This window comes from Aythya ferina (assembly GCF_964211825.1).
Source record: "Aythya ferina genome assembly, chromosome: 7".
NCBI lineage: Eukaryota > Metazoa > Chordata > Aves > Anseriformes > Anatidae > Aythya > Aythya ferina.
This window is the reverse complement of record NC_140302.1, coordinates 6,352,403-6,368,812: the sequence shown is the minus strand read 5'-3', so window position 1 is coordinate 6,368,812 and position 16,410 is coordinate 6,352,403.

Here is a 16,410-nt window from a genome sequence, read left to right as displayed (position 1 = left end):
GTCCCCCATAGGCCTGGGTGTTCCCAGCACCAAAATGCACCTCTGGTGTTGCACAGAGAAGTTTCTTGTAGTCAGACATTAATGCTAAGAAAAGGTATTTGATTTCCTGGCAGCTGTAATATATGAAAGGCTCATACGACTACTGCTTCTGTCTGGATTATTTGTAGCCCAGAGTAGAGACTTGGCTGTCCTCCATCTAATACAAAGTTTCTGAATAATTTGTTATAAGACAAAGTAATTTCATTGCCCGCAGCGCTGCGCTAAAGACTTAGCAAACCTGAATCAGCATTTGAGGAAAACCTGTTATCAGAAGAAAAGCAGTACATGCCTACTTATCAGCAAATGCTTAATGTAAGAACATTTTCTCCTATATGACACATTGCAAAATACAAAGTGTCTTTTTTTTTTTAATTTATATGAGCGGCAGTTAACATTTTTCATTACCAACACAATTTTCAATGCTAATAAAATCAGATTAATTCAAAAGGTGTTTTCATAAATAATCACCATCAACAGTTTGAATAATTTCACTGAATAAAAGCCTCATCCTTTACAAATTTCTAGTGTGCAATTACAATGCAACTGGTGCAAAAGTTGAATGTCCACTGAAAGTGGTAACTGTATAAATAATTCAAGTGGATGGCTTGGGTTCCAGAGGAATGATTGAGAATATTTCTCAGAAACACAGAAAAACACCCCGACCTCAGCAGTGGCCCTGCCATAGTCATTTCTACCACACTGCAATGCTTGTGCTGTTCCAAATTATTATAAAAGCATTAAAACATGTAAATCCCAGCGGGTGAGAGCTAGGACAGTACACTCACTATGAAATTTCTTACCCAGAGAATTTGGTCATGCATTTGGATTAATAAACTAGAAGGAAAAGGCCAGCAGCTTTCCAATTTATTTTGCTGATGCACGTTTTCACTAAGCAAATTAAAATAAGTATTTTTCCTCAAGACAATATTCATCTTCTTTGACATGTCAGTTGTGGAAATCCAAGAAATAAGGAGAGACCAAGCTTTCATATGCAATATAATTAGAAGAAAGAGCAATAAAAGCAAAAGCAAGAGGACATATACAAACGTAATTGTCTAAAAGTGGCAGAAACCTGGAATTCCAAGTATAAAATATCAAATCGCAAAGTTTCTTTTATTTTTATTTTCTGAAGTAATTTTCATTCTTGACATGAGCCAACGATATGAGCAAAAGCCAGCTATGTATAAGATCGATCTGCTTTCTGGGAAGCGTTAATCTTAAACCTGTACAGAAGGGAGCCTGCTCGCTTTGCCACAGAACACCGATGCCGACCTTTCAGGTGAGCACAACCCATGTTGCCTGCTGTTAACGAAGTTTCTGGAGAACGTCTTTGCAAAGAGAAGAAACCAAATCCCTGTGCTTTGAACCCACCTTCATTTCTTATTTGGACAAGCTGCAACCATTAGCCCTTTACTAATGAAAGTGAAGATCAATGGAAATGCTGCACAGAGTAAACTTTTGGGAACACTCCCGCAGGGAGTTGCTCGGAGAACCCTTTTGCATGTTTGCAATATAACTGGAAGAAAATGCAAAGCCACTGGCAAACCACAGCTCTGCAGAGACCCATAACAAACTCTTTCCTGACTCAGTACTCAACATTTAAATGTTTGAATAGAATCAGGTAAAGATGACCAGACTTCATACATTTTTCTCACTTCCCCTAACAATAAATAAAAAGTGGCTTAAAGACACTGTAACAAGGCTTCAATACAAGCTTGCTGGTCTTATGAGCCCTTCAGACATTGGACTACATTACAGTCTCAAACCAAGTTTGTTTGCTTTTTAGCTCACTGCCTCTCAACCCTCCTCCTCACAGCAATTTTCTGTCACTGCCAGCCAGCCGGAGCTTCCCAGCGCAGCTCCTTCCCACACAGCCACTCTGGGAGCTACACCCGGCACTCAGCAGCACTCCTGCCTTCAACAGGTATCTCGGTGCCCACCCGTACCTGGAGATGCGTTTAGAATCCAGGTGAGATTGGCTGTGTTGCACGCACTGAAGGTCCACAAGGTTTACTTGCTTAGACAGAAAATGAATGATCTACTGTGTGTTATTAAATAGAAAGGGTGTTTGAGTGCAGATGCTGGCTGACTTTATAATTCACGAAGGTCCTGTACTCTAAGAGCTTTACAACCATGTAAGCTAATCGAGTTATTACCTCTGGTTGACATAAGTCATGCTGATAGTAAACAGGATTTCTTACAAAGCCAAAGAGATGAGAAGTGACAGAAGATAAAGACTTTCCCTGGCTAAGGCTGACTACCAGCACTAAAAAATGACAAAACAGGTCCACGTGCCATGTATAAGTTAAGGCAACTTTACTGACTGAAAAAATAGTAAGACAGAGGATCTGCTGAGCAGCGACCCGCGTGTGCAGGGCTCCTGGTCGCACATGCATCCCCATTTGCAGATGCAAAAAGGAGTGTTTTACGAGGAAAGCTCGAACCCAGATAAATGCCGTCCATGGCAGAAGCCATGTATTATTGATTTTTAGTAAAACAGCCCTCCTGAAGAGCTGGTCAGCATCTCATTAATATTTACAGCCGTTAGAGTCTCAGAGCACCACGCCGTTACTCAGGCTGTCCTCCCTGGGCATTTCTTATGGCCACATCTCCAATTCTCCTGCTGTATTACCTAGGCAACATTACGACTACAGATCTTGCGAACACATTACGTGGAAGCCCCCATCTTTTTTCCTGGCTACGGTTTCTTCAATTTCCCTTCCTCCTAACCCTGGTACAGAGGCTCTGCAGCCTCCTGCCCTGCCCTGGGGTGCTGGTGCCCAGGGCCAGCCCCAGCTGGGTGCCCCACATCCCACCGATGGGAAAGAGCTGTGCAAGAAATATCTGTGAGATGGGGCCGCCGCCTCTCCCTTTGCTCAGGAGCTGCATTTACTCGGCTATTGTGCCCGTTTCTTCAGAATAAATGTATTAGATGACTTTATTTCAGATAACAGTAGGACTGTTGAATGCAGGAGGTTTCTGCATCATTTGTACCTGTGATATTTAAAGCCAGGCTAATGTAATCTGAGAAGGCACATTTCCCCCAAATGGAAACTCAGGCTTGATATGTCAAACAGAACGTTTTAATTGCCTGTACCCTCACACTGCTGCATTTGTTAGTTTAACATCTCCATTCAATTCTTCTGATAAATAGTCCCAATATGGGGGCAGAACAAGCCTCGCTTACAAGGCAGAACAGCCAGCAAGTAAGTAGGATGTTTTGGAAATGTGTGATGACATCTAGAGAAATAGAGATGTTTTATCAGACAGTACCCACCTAATTCACAGACAGAGATCAATATCAAGCTCCCGTCTCCTCATCCATCTTCTGACTAAGCTGCTCTACCACCATACTCCCTCTCTCTCTGCCTCCCCCAGAAAATTTTAACCTTTTTAGTCCTTGAACTAAAAAAAAAATAATTTTATCAGCTTATTCATAATGAGATTGATTGATTGTTGCTTACTGACTACATTGTAGGAAGAAAACTATCTTCCCTGTATGGCTGTCATGGTAGCAAGGTAGCTCCTCCACTCTAACGTAACCTCTAACATTTTCATAAAATTATTTTTATGTCTCTTGTCCTCATTGCAGGGGTTGGGTGGTGAGCAGCAGAACAGCTGCTCTCCATTCAGTGTACATGCAAGGAGAAAGTAACTCCCCTTCTGGAAGTAGCTGGAACTATACAAAACTAAAAAACACAGCACAAGCAATATGGGTAAAAGAATTCATTCCCTCAGATTTGGTTTAAACACTTTTTGGGTGGGATTTATGCACAAGAATAAGCAGAAGCATGGAGAGAAAAAAAAAAAAATGGAGTAGAAGTGGGAAGTGACAGAGCTCATTGCTGGTGCAAAGAGCCTGAAAATTCTGAACAAAACAGACAATTTCTAAATTGTTACTGCACAAAGAAAGGATTTGTGAGCATCCTGGTGAAATCCACTGCATCAAAGACAGATAGGCCTCTACTACTGATTTCCTTTCTGCAATAAACACAGCACCTGAAGCAGTAACTCTTTACTCCTATCCAGGAGTACACTGTCCCTTTATTTATATATATGTGCGTGTGTGCGCACATGTGTGGACATACACACAGACAAATACCACGGTTGCAAACTCAGCAACTCAAGCATCTGTAGGAAACCTTCACGGGGCTTCATGTTACATTTGCTCAGCTTGCCGTGCTTCCAGAGGACTCCACAGTCCCTCTACAGGACCGTGGCTGCTCTACAGGACACTGAGCCCCCTTCCCCCTGCAATTCCCTATAAATTGTCACATGAATACACAATGGCCACACCTAAGTGAGTAAAAAACCCTCAAAAGGAAACGTTTAACTCTTCATCAGGACACGTACTGAGTCTTCACATCTAGTTCCTTTAACCTGTTTTTGTGGCATCACAGAAGCGACAAGTTTCTGGCCTGTTCCCTCCAATCAGATTTCTATTTTTCTGTAATTTTGCTGCATATAAAGAAGGGAAGACATACATTTCCAAAATTTAGCATTATGGCAAAGCTCTTTCTGTTCTTAACCCGAGATATGTATAGCTTGTACAGATTCATCACATCAATTATGCCTTAATTAATCATACCGTAATTACTGTCAATCAGACCTCTCCCATTACGGAACTTTAGTGTACTGCTCTCTTCTGTTCTCTGCTTATAATAAAACACAGCTTATGCTGACCACTACAGTGCAATAACAAAATGTTTGTTTCAGACAAAAATAAGGAAATTCTAGGCGGTAGCAATCAGCATACCTCAGCCAGCTGCACAATCTAGCCTGGAGATCATTTGTGATCTATGAAATCAAATACTGGTAATGCCTTCAACAACTCACTTGATTGTAACTGAGAATTGCAAAAAGTGATATACGTATAAGCAAGAAGTGAAAAAATCTTGAAAAGATTCACTTGAATGTAAAGGGAGACGTTTGAAGAAAATTTAATCCTAGACCTTTCCCCATTACCTCCCTTCTTTCCACAGACTTGAGAGGCCTCTTTTTCCTAGCCCTTCCTTATTCATCACAACACAAGCTGTACAGAAGAGGGAAAGGTTTGCCCAGGAGAGTCCAATTCCCCAAATCCCTGCCTCCCTCCCTGTTTGCACATACAGGACAGTGGAGGAGAAGGGAGCCCTGCCTCAGTCTCCCACTCTCATCAAAACTGCATCTGCACCTGAAACGTTCCTGGATATGCAGCTTAAAAACTCTCCAAAAGTAGCATAAAGGTTGTCAAAGTTGCTACACGTTGTTGATGATAATTGATTTGATGGTTTCCACTCTTATATCTCAAACCACCTTACTTTCACACTGCTATTTCTTCTTGAGGAATACTGGCAAGTTGTATATTAACTGAAAACTATCTCACACTTAAACCTAGGAGCCAAAGTTATTTATTGGACATTTAGCTGAAGTAATTGAGTGCAAAAAGCACTTTCCATTACCTTATTGCTACATGTACAAGATAATACTGAAAGTTTCATTGCTTTCAAGTAGCATTAACCAGTATTTGAACGATTTACCTGAGAGGATATGATTTGTAAAATAAAATAAAACATAATATATACACAGAGTTAATTGGCAGTCTACTGATCAAAAAGGGCTAAACAATAATGTTAACTTAAATGCAATCACTGCAGAAAAAGAAAATAGATTTCACAAACAAAAGTAATGCTCAGGAAGCAGTATTTTGGCATTTGTTGTGTTACTGGATGGGAAATATTATCACCTGCCTTCGCCTTTAGCTGCTCCCATCACGATCACTGCTGTTCATTCTGAGAGCAGGTACACTCATGTAACACCACGGCTGCTCCTCCTTCCTCACTGCCTGCGTGGTGTTTGCTGTATAAAAAGGCTACAGCCATATGCAGTGCACTGAAAAGAGCCACGCTCACTAGCAAGTCCCTTCCTTCCTACCTGCCCTTCAGAGAGACACCACAAGCACAGGCTCACGGGGATGACTTACTCCAAGCTTTTCAACACGCATCAGATCCAATGGAGGCCTTTGGATCGCCCACTGGGTAATAACTGCAGCAGTTCTCCCAAGCAAAGGCTATGTCAGGTCCAAGAAGCTTCAAAACCAGCACAGCATCTGCTGGAAGTATGGCTAGATTTCAAGGTACATGAGCATCTGGGAAAAACTCTATTGCACTGCTTGTGGCATTCCCTGAACGCCTGAGGATGTGCCTGTAGTGATATGTCTGTGTGCAGTGCTGCCTAAAAAAGCCTCACATCTCTGACTTGTTTGCATATATCCCACCTGGACGCAGCAGAACCTCTGCATCACTCAAAGGGAGAAACAAACCCGAAGAGGTTTCCAGAAGCGCCCAGATTCACGAGGATTAAATAAGAAAATCCTGCCGAGCATCATAGATATGCAGTGTAGACTCACCAAGGAGGCCTGCTGCTCGCCTTGCTCTTCTCGTCTCCTTCCTGCCGCACCAGCTGGCAGTCAGAGGGCCCAGATGCTCAGCGAGTGCTGGGCCAGCTGCAGGGGGCCTGTTTTATAGGGCCCGCAGCAAAGTGGTGGCCACGGTGGCCTCAGCAAGCCTCTGCGATGGAGTGGCCCACGCGTGGCCAAAGGCGGCTGTGCTGGGAGCAGCCTGGAAGATGCCCTCCCGGGGACAAGAAGGAGGGTTGGGGGGCTGAGGGCCCCTTTTCTGGGGCTGGCTCACCAGGGCCATTTGGCTTGCCAGAGAGAGGCTGCCCCTTGGCCACAGGGACTGCCCTGCACCTCCCAGCCTGTGCCCTGGGCTTATTTTGGGGAGTTCTCAGTTCTGCCAGCTCAGTCCAGAGAAGGCAAGGGGAAACACTGGTGCCTTGTCACGGAGCTGGTAGCCTGCTTTTCCCAGGAGAAACCCCCATCAGCAGGTTGTGGAGGCTGGAACCCAGCAACACAAGTTGGATGAGGCTCATCACTGACAGAAAAATACCAAGGTACTGTTCATGCTTCGTTAGGGCACCTGACATTTTAACCAGGGGCCTGCTTACTCTAACAGGGTCTCCGAGTCTGATATCCCAGTGACTCTCCCCCAGCCCCGTTAGTCTCTCCATGGTCTAATTTTCTTTGTGCCACTTATTTTTCTCATTAGCTGTTGTTAATGGAGAAGCTGGATGGTACTAATGATAAAGCGTAGCTAATTACCTTTTCATCTAGTTGGGAAAATGATATTCACTGTACTTGAGGTTTGCACTTTTTCCTCCTCTCACGCCCACACAGGCACACACAGCTGTATCGGTTCGTGATAAAGATGTCCAGCCTCTGTTCTGCACATGAACTACAAATCCGCAGCTCAAACCCACGGAGACTCACTAAATCCCACGGTTCTTAACTGGGCCACGCTCCCAGTATTGAAGCCAAGAGGAATACGCCCGAATTAACTCAGATCTTTGCCCAAATGCTTACTGTCAGTTGAGGGCAGCCACCCCCACATGCAAGGCTCTGCTCTCTGTCCTGACAGCAAGTTCGGGAGCCGGGGGCAGGGGGCAGGGGTCCGTGTAACCCAGTGCTGCTGCCTGGCTGCCGCGCTGGTTTGCTCAGTGGTAATTCCCTGCGATCATCTGCTTCCAGGAATCATTTGCAGACACCAGCTGTCAATGAGAGTTTTACATTTAGCCGTAAGAAACAAATGCATCTGGACACCAGATTTCTTACCGCTTTCTCTGGCATCCATCGTAACACCTTTTGGGGGAAAAAAAATACCTCCAATTAGGCTTTTGCTATGCAACGCTTTCAAACATTTTGTCTTGCAGGCATTTCCACCTTCCACCACTTCCTCACCCCCATTTTCTTTTATGCAATCAGAGAGATTCTCTACACTTATAACCTCATTTACTGGCACTTCACCTTAGGCTGGCAGATTTCAAATAAAATTCTCTAGGCAGAGACCAACACCAGAACCAAATGACACAGAGTTAGCACAGAGTTGTTTGTAGCTTTCCAAAATCTCCAATTACCTTTGCTGTGCAACAGTCTGCAGAGGTTTATTTTGATGTTCCCTACAGCTGCTAGGACACAATTGCTCAGGAGCCGTTGATGTTTGTGGGACTGCACTGGCTCACACACAAATTCAGATGGGTCTTCCGAGTCCGTGTTTGGAAAGGGCAATGTATGCTAACGAACTGCTTAGCCCTCCAGTCCACAGGCATCTAAGTGTCCTGTTTTCAAGAGAGAGACTGCAAGAGAACCTCATTTTTCACTGACATGCCTCTGGATGTTCCCGGTCGATCTACTCCTGCCTTCCAGGTGCCAGCCTACCTGCAAGATCTTCATCTCAAACATGCTGCTCTATGAAATGTGCCCCATTGGACTGCCATCCCCATCAGTACCCAGTTACCCAGACTGCTGCAGAAGTCAGCAACATTAAAATAGCCCATGGCTCAGCAATCTGTTGCTGGAACCTGTTCCAGCCTGAGACAGACTTCCTACAGATTAGGATTAGAGAACTTCTCCTAAAGCAAATAGTGCCTGCTATGACCTTCCTCCTGAGTCCACGTTTCCTGTAGGTTGAGAAATAGATCACATATTCCTTCAGTTCTTTGGAAAGAGGTTTGGGGACAAAAGTGTTTAAAGAGTTCACAGGTGCTGTTGCTCCCTCTCCTTTCCTACCCCAGATAATTTCACAACAATGGCAGGAGAGGAAAATTTACACGCTCCACCCCTCCTCCCTTCACCACACTACAGCAACACAACTTCTCCACAAATCCCAGGCAATGCCACCCTTGGTGCCAGCTGCCTATTTTAAGGCTCTGACCCTGCAGTGCTGCTCTGACAGGGCAGCCATGGCCATGCACAGGACACGCATTCTGCTAACTTCTTACAGGCCTAGATGCTTTCTGTTGTTTTAAGCTGGATCCAATGCCAAAGCGTATCTTGAGGAGGGTTCTGAATGAAGGAGGAATAACTAGAGATCTGGAAAAAAACATTATCTAAAAAAAAGAAAACCAAGGCAAGATAGCATATGCAAAACAGATACTGAAAAGGAAAGGAACAACTGCAGGGATGAGAAGAGACAGTTCTGGAGTAGGACAAGGGAGATTTTGGCCAAGCATTAGGAAACAGAACAAGCTCTCCTGCAGTAGGAACAGTGAAGCACTGGAAGAGATTGGTGAGGAAGGCTGCGATACCTCTAAGAGCAGAGGAGACAAACACTGGTTGTGGATGAGCAATGGGTGGGCAATGCTGCCTCCTGGCTTCCTCGCTCCCCCCAGCTCGGTCGTTATGTTATCCACAATTCTGCTATGGAAGAAGAGACTGAAGAGAGAAGGCCCATAAAAACATCAGAGTGCATACAAGGCAATCTAACACCAAAACCAGGGGGGGCCTTAACGTACAAATGCAAACAGACCGCAGAACTGGCTAATACAGTTAAGTTTTCTGTGTCATAATTTGGCTGCAAATGACAGTTTGGTATTATATGCATGAGTACAGTTCTTCCATTTCTCCTCCGGGAATGTGTTATCAGTTGTATTATTATCTTTGCCTTCTGGTTGAGCTATGTACTGAGTTAATGTTGGTAATTGAAAAATGAAACTACCAATAAAAGAAAAATCCAAATATAAACGTGGTTTTAGTGTCTAACCCACTCTTGCCATTATCGCATCTCTCCGTCTTCTTGACATTCAGTGTTCTGCCCCTCCGGTGTACTTCAGGCAGACAAGGATCTGCTTTGTTCTGGGCTTATTGTTCACAGGTAAACTAATGAGTTCCTAACAGGCTCACTGGAAAGATAAAACAAACTGGGCAAGAAAGACTGATCCCAAGTTCTCTGCTTAAAGCACAGGACCCTTTCCTGAGCTATTTCGGTGTCCACAGGTGCAAACTGCTGTCCTTGTCCTCTAGGTACCCAAGCAGACTCTATATCCAAGTCACATCCTTCTATCTTTGATGTTTAAATACATTTTTAAAAATTATATCCCACATCTTTGATTCTATCCCTATCCAAATATATGTATTTAAGCCTATGTTATGATTTAATTCCCTTTACTTAGGATCCTGCGACCTCAGCAGGGATGATTTAACAAACCTAAGGATTCAGCTACCGTGGCGATCACACAAGGTTAACACCTTGGAGTAGGCTCACCCTCAGACCCCGCCTGTTGCAGTGATGGATTCCAGCCCTGCATGTTGATTTAACTCAAGGGATTTTCACAAATGCAGCTCCAATCTAACCAAAACGTGGATTATTCCCTGTGCTTGCTCTGAACAACTGTTAAGACAAAGCACATTAAATTTCATGTATAGAACATATTTCCCTCATCCCTATGTTTAACTTCAGTAATGCTATCCTTCATTATTTCATCCTGAGGCAAGGAGGAAGCTCTGATCACTACCGCTCAGGTGCACAAAAGGGTGATGGGCATAGAAACACCCCAGATCTGCACTGTTTGAGCCAACGGTTTGGGATGCCGCCAACAAGAACTCCAAAGAGCCATCAGTCCCAGGGGCCCAAGTGCTAAGCCCTTACATCTTTTGTGCTTCCAGAGCCACAGGAATTGCTCTGAGGGCTGTCACAGGCACAAGTGCTTGCCTAGACTGAGTCTCTGGAGACCACAAGATTATTTCTTTGTGCAAGAACTAAACACAGCTTAGCACTTACTCTGTAAATACATATACCTAGTTAACCTTTTATAAATAAGATGTACCGGCACTCATTAACAACAAGCATCTGCCTTCAGAAAAACATGTTGGCAACTTCACCCCCCCTTCATACATTCCTTAACTTAATAAAGGTTTTTGTTTAGTTTTGTTTTGAAATAAGAACGTGCCCTGGATTTTTCTTGTGAGAAGACCACTGACACTACTCTGTGCAGCGCCGTCCATCAGGGAGACATGCAGCAAAATCAGACAGCCCACCTGCATTTTTGCCTCAGCATCTCGTAAGCAAAGTTACATTCCCAACTCAAATCGATCAGTTGATCTCTGGGGCTCACCACAGGCATACATAACCATGGTCAAACACGCACATATTTGTAATTATGCAGACAATCATTCCAACGCATCTTCAGCATAGAAACGGAGCCAGGCAAGTGTTAGAGGAGAAGCCTTGTGATGGAGGGAGGGACAGAAGGAGGAATCTTTATTCCTTGTCAGCTCCAGCACTAGCACTCAAACAGCAAGCAATTTCAAACTGAGCATTTCTGTGGAAAGCTGACATTTTACGTCGAGCTTTTTTAAAGGCCAGATGCCTTCAACAATTTCCACAGAAGAAAAACCAAGAACAACTTCAACCCTTGGCAGAGTCTGAAGCAGAGGCAAAAATGAATCTAGATTTCTTGCTGCTTTTTAATGGAAAAGGTTTTCCCTTGTGCATTCCTTGAAGTCATTTACAGAGTTTCATATGGTTTTGTCCCTCCTGTTAAAATCAGAGTGGTATGAAATATTTTTAATTCTTACCAACCCAGAAATCTGGGTCAATAAAGTCTGTGGTCTGCCTGGAAATAAATAACCTAAACACATGACATCTCCTTTCTGCAAGTCTTCAAAGCCAGCAGGTTTTCCTGGTATGTTAGGGTTAATTTCAGAGAGATGTGGCAAGAGTAAAGTAAGAAAAAAAAGGAACAAGTATGTCTAACTTAAAAAGGGGGAAAGGAAGCAAGGAAACTTAAGATTGGGATGTGAGGCAGAAAACGCATAGGAAAAAGGGAAAAGATACCACCCAACTCTGCCCTGTACTGGCATGCTTGAGGAGCCCCCTGGCCCGGGGTCTCAGCTGAAGTCCAGTCCCGTTTGCTGACCTCAGACACAAAACAAATGAAATACGAGCCACTATTCCCACGACTCCAAAAGGACTAGCTAAAGGCAGTGGTGCAAGTTTAGGATTAACTTTATGGAGATTTAAAGGATTCAAATAAAAGATTAAAAATAAAAGAGATTGATTTTAAACTATATCTCGCATTGTGGAAGAGCTTTGGTACCTCAATGATCTTTTAGTGCCTTCTATCAGAGAACACACGCAGGGCATTTTCAATTACTTGAATTACGTGTCAGGGTTATTGATGCACTAAACCCTGCCAGACATTCCACAACATTATCTTTAATCGCTAGCGTTTTCTTATCTGTGTTCCAAGTAAAAGCATATTCAGGTATTTTATTGGATAAAAAGGGAATGAAATACTGCATTTAGATTGAAGTTAAGAAGATAAGAAGCTCAACTTTCTCACTCATCATAATAAAATAATTATCACACTGGATTTATTTACCTTTGTAGAACTTTAAAAATCTTTCTGGTATAACAGCAGGACTCAAGCCCCAAGAGTCTCTCTTCAGTACCTTACTAGACACCTTGAATCCAAACATTCAAGTGCCAAGGAAAACAGTAGCACTACTTCTTGCACCAATATAGGTTATCCTCAGCTGCAATGCAGACAAAATATGGATGGCCTGTATGAATTTTCTTAGCCTTCTCTCTGTCAAGCCTCTGGCCTCTGCCAAGGGAGGAGGGAGAAATAAAGGATTAAAAAAAAAAAAAAAACACCACCACAGAAATGAAGCCATCTGTGTAAATCAGCACACAATTGATGTCCCATTTTTGCCACTGAAAGTCATATATGTGATTACCAGAGGGTGAAACACTGCTCTTGGATTTCTGGATGCTGGTGTAATGATACCCAACGTGGATGTGCCTAACAGCAATTGCATTTTGTGAAGTCAGTAACAAAGTGGCTTCACCTGCAAGTAAGTGAAGAGACTAAACAGGGGTCCTGGACTGAAATGCTCCCGCCCCTCTCCCCTCGCACTCGAACACAGGGAGAATTTGATTGAGCAGAGCAACCAAACTGAGGGAATTGCACATTTTGATAGAGGGATCAACACACTTCTGTGAGCTAGCAACAGGAATCGAGGCTGCATCTCCTGAAATAGCAGAGGGAGGGCAGGTGATGTTTGCACCACGTTCCTGCCAGGAAGTGACTGAAATGCCCACTCTACAGTGCCCAGCTGGCAGGCCTTTGCCTTCTCCTCCACTACAGCATATTGTTTAGAACAGCCGAGAAAAGTAAGGTAGAAAAAAAAAGAGACAGTTCTGGAAGCAGCTGATAATACAATATTACGATATCTCATTTCCGATAAATGGAAGAACTGTAAGAACTGAGCATTTAATACAGGATTAGATTTAAGCCTATTATGATTACCACAGGGGACAGTCAGTGCATGGCCACCCTCTGTGTGCTATATCCAACGAGTCCCCAGCCAGCAGGATGTTTCATGGTTCCTAGTGTACCATGGCAGGGGCAAAGCCTGGTTCCAACTTCACAGAGGTCCAGCCAGGATCTCTGTCAAGTACTCAGATTGCTTCTACATCCTCCTGAGTCCAGGCTCCTTCCAGGATCTGTCCAGGTGGCAACAGCCCCTTGATAGAAGTAGGACCTACCATGAGCATAGACAACTTCTCAAGTTCCTGCTCTTCTCATCGGCTGGGGAGTCTGCTCTCTCCAGAACTTCCAGGCACTGACATTTTACAGAGGAACCACCAGACAGACAGGTAACACAGCACTGACACCCCTCAGCACAAATCCACAGTGAGGTCTACCCCTCCAATTTCTAGGATCCCAACCACTGCCTCATTACATCCATACACAGCACTCTGCAATATTTGTGCTGCCATGGGTAGCACATTTTCAAAGCACAGTTCTGCATCAGTGTACCTTATATCTTCTGCTATGCTCCTTGCCACCTGTGGAGTTACTGCAGGTTGCAAGGGACTTCCCAAAATAAGCAATATATCTATGGCTTTCTACAAGGATCAGCTGAATTATAGGTCCCTTGCTTTCATTAGTCTGTCAGCATCAGCACTCCTCAACCCAGCACAAACCCCACAGCTGCCTCCCTGCTAGCTGTCAGATACAATTTTTAGGACCACTCATGTCCAATAGTATGCTGCATCCTTAAACATCCATAAGCCTTTTTTCCAGGCTGTCTTGTTCCCAGCCTGATGAATACCCTCACCTAGCCAGAGGGGAGGTGCTGGGAAAGCATCACAGTCCTGGGCATCAGAGAGCTGCTATCCTACATCCAGAGAGGAATGCTGCCGCCAACTCGCCATGGGGGGCTGCAAGCAAGCACTCCTGTCCAAAATGAATCCGGGTTTCCCTTCAACTACATTTTCCCAGCTGCAGCTATGTTTAAAACAAGAAAAAAAAAAAAAAAAAAAAAAAAAAAAAAAAAAAAAAAAAAAAAAAAACACCCCAAAGCTATTCAGCATAGCTCTTCACAGTTTATGAGTTCAGCTGAAGTAATGGGAAGTATTTTAATAAGCCACATCATTTTCCTGTTGCTAAATAAGACATAAAAACAAAGTAAGAAGAAAGAAAGAAAGAAAGAAAGAAAACAGGAACAAAACACTGCTGTTGACCTCCTCGGTGCTCTGGGCATGAACAACCTCTCACACTGCCATTACAGCACCTCTGCTTCACTAAAGAAAAGCAAACCAAGAAAACAAAGGGTAAGCAGGAATTACCAGGAGCAGTGCACACAGTATCAATCAATTTTCTCATCAATATTTCTTTCTGTTTACAAATGAGTTTTTATTTCTTCTCCAGACTTTCTAGGGAAGATGAGTGAGGACATCACCACCACCACAAAGTTACCTTACTTACTGATTTTACCATATTTAGATGTAGCTCAGGTATCTGTAAATAGAATAAGCTTTGAGCACACGATCTTGGCTGGAGCCGTGCTGGCAATACTAACTCACACAACTCTGATTAACAGCAGCAGTGCGGGCATTTGACCAACACAAGTATTACAAACGCAGGTTGGCCATCAGCTTGACACAGACACACCTGTGTGCAAGATGGGCAGCATAAGCTGATGTGCCTCTGCTGAGCCCAGAGGCAGGTGCACAGGCTCTTCTGCTCCCTTCTCCATCTCACTAATTGGCAAAGGCACGTGCTGCATTCTTCCAGACACACCTCAGCTGTCTGAGAACAGAACCACCACAAGATCAGAGTGTATTTTAATGCAAGAAAGGAATACAGTTCAGGAAAGGAAACCACAGAGCTTCTGCAATGTGCACAGCTGTATGAGGACTGGAAGGTCAGTTTCAGGGGGCTCTCCTAGAATGTCTACAAATCCATAATTGTGCAAACTCCTTTATGCAACAGGGAAGCAAAAGAGAGGAAAGGAGACAGAAGTGCTAGGCATCTTGTTAATACTCTGCAGGCTTTATTTTGATTTGGAAATGTCACACAAGGACCGCACTTGCCAAGACATCTCACAGATAGGTTAAGTCCTGAAAGTTTTAGAGAAAGAAAAAAAAAAAAAGATCAGAGAAAGTGTACTGTGCAGAAGGGGATTCAAGTCTCACATGGCAAGAACACAGCTCCGTGTCACCTAATTTGCATGAAAATTAAACATCAGAGTGAAAAAATATAGTTGTATGTGGTTTTCCTTCCTCAAAAAAAACTGTATAAGCCAGCATGTTTATAGTAACATATTGGTGTAATTACAAAAAACAATTTTTTTTAAAGACTTGTGTCTTCTGGAGCTTTTGGTCATTGTTTCCACAGTTTTCCAGTATCACTGTGGTAACCCAAATTCTCCTGGGAGCTATCAACACATAGCTGCAGCTGGAGTTTGTGTTTCAGCCTGAGCTGGCAAGGTAAGGACCTCTTCAGTGCATCCTGGTTCTAATTGATGGAAATGATAAACAGCTGTGGGAGGGCACAGAGAAAAAAAGCCTTGAACGGGAGAACATGTACATTCACATGGGAGCTGCAAACTGCATTAGGAAAGAAAGCAACGACAGAAAAATGTTAAAGGAGAATTCACAAAGGAAATAATTATGCCAATAAATAGCAAACAACCGATTGACAGCACAGTAAAGATTCGCCAAAGCGATGCAATGCAAGAAGCCAGCCTCTGAAGCAAACAAACATGAGCACTGTGTGATATGCAGTGTGTCTAAAACCACGCAGAAGCAACCAGTATTCATGTCAAAATAAAAAATAAAAAATAAACAAGCAAGCTACGGTTTGCAAAATGAAAATTTGCACCTGTTTATTTTTCTTATTTCTAGTCAAATGCAATGCTTAACTACAGACTTGCGAAGAGGAGTACTCATTACATTCCCCAGGTGCAGACAGGTACCGAGCATCCCACTCCCTCCCGTCCCCTCCTGTGGTTGCTGTACGTTCATCCCATGCAGGAGCAAACACAGAAGCGCTCTTGGGATTAGAGATCAGTCTGCAGGAGCAGCAGCGAGCCAGGGCAAAGGCTCGTCTGCCTCCACATCCTGACACTGACCATGAGCAGATGCCCAGGGAAGGGGAAGATTTTGTGTTCCCAGCTGTATTGACCCTTCCAGGTTTTGGATGATTGACTGAAACCAGGCTTTCCACAACAGGAAACAAAACTCAAAGCCGTGGAAAGGGGAT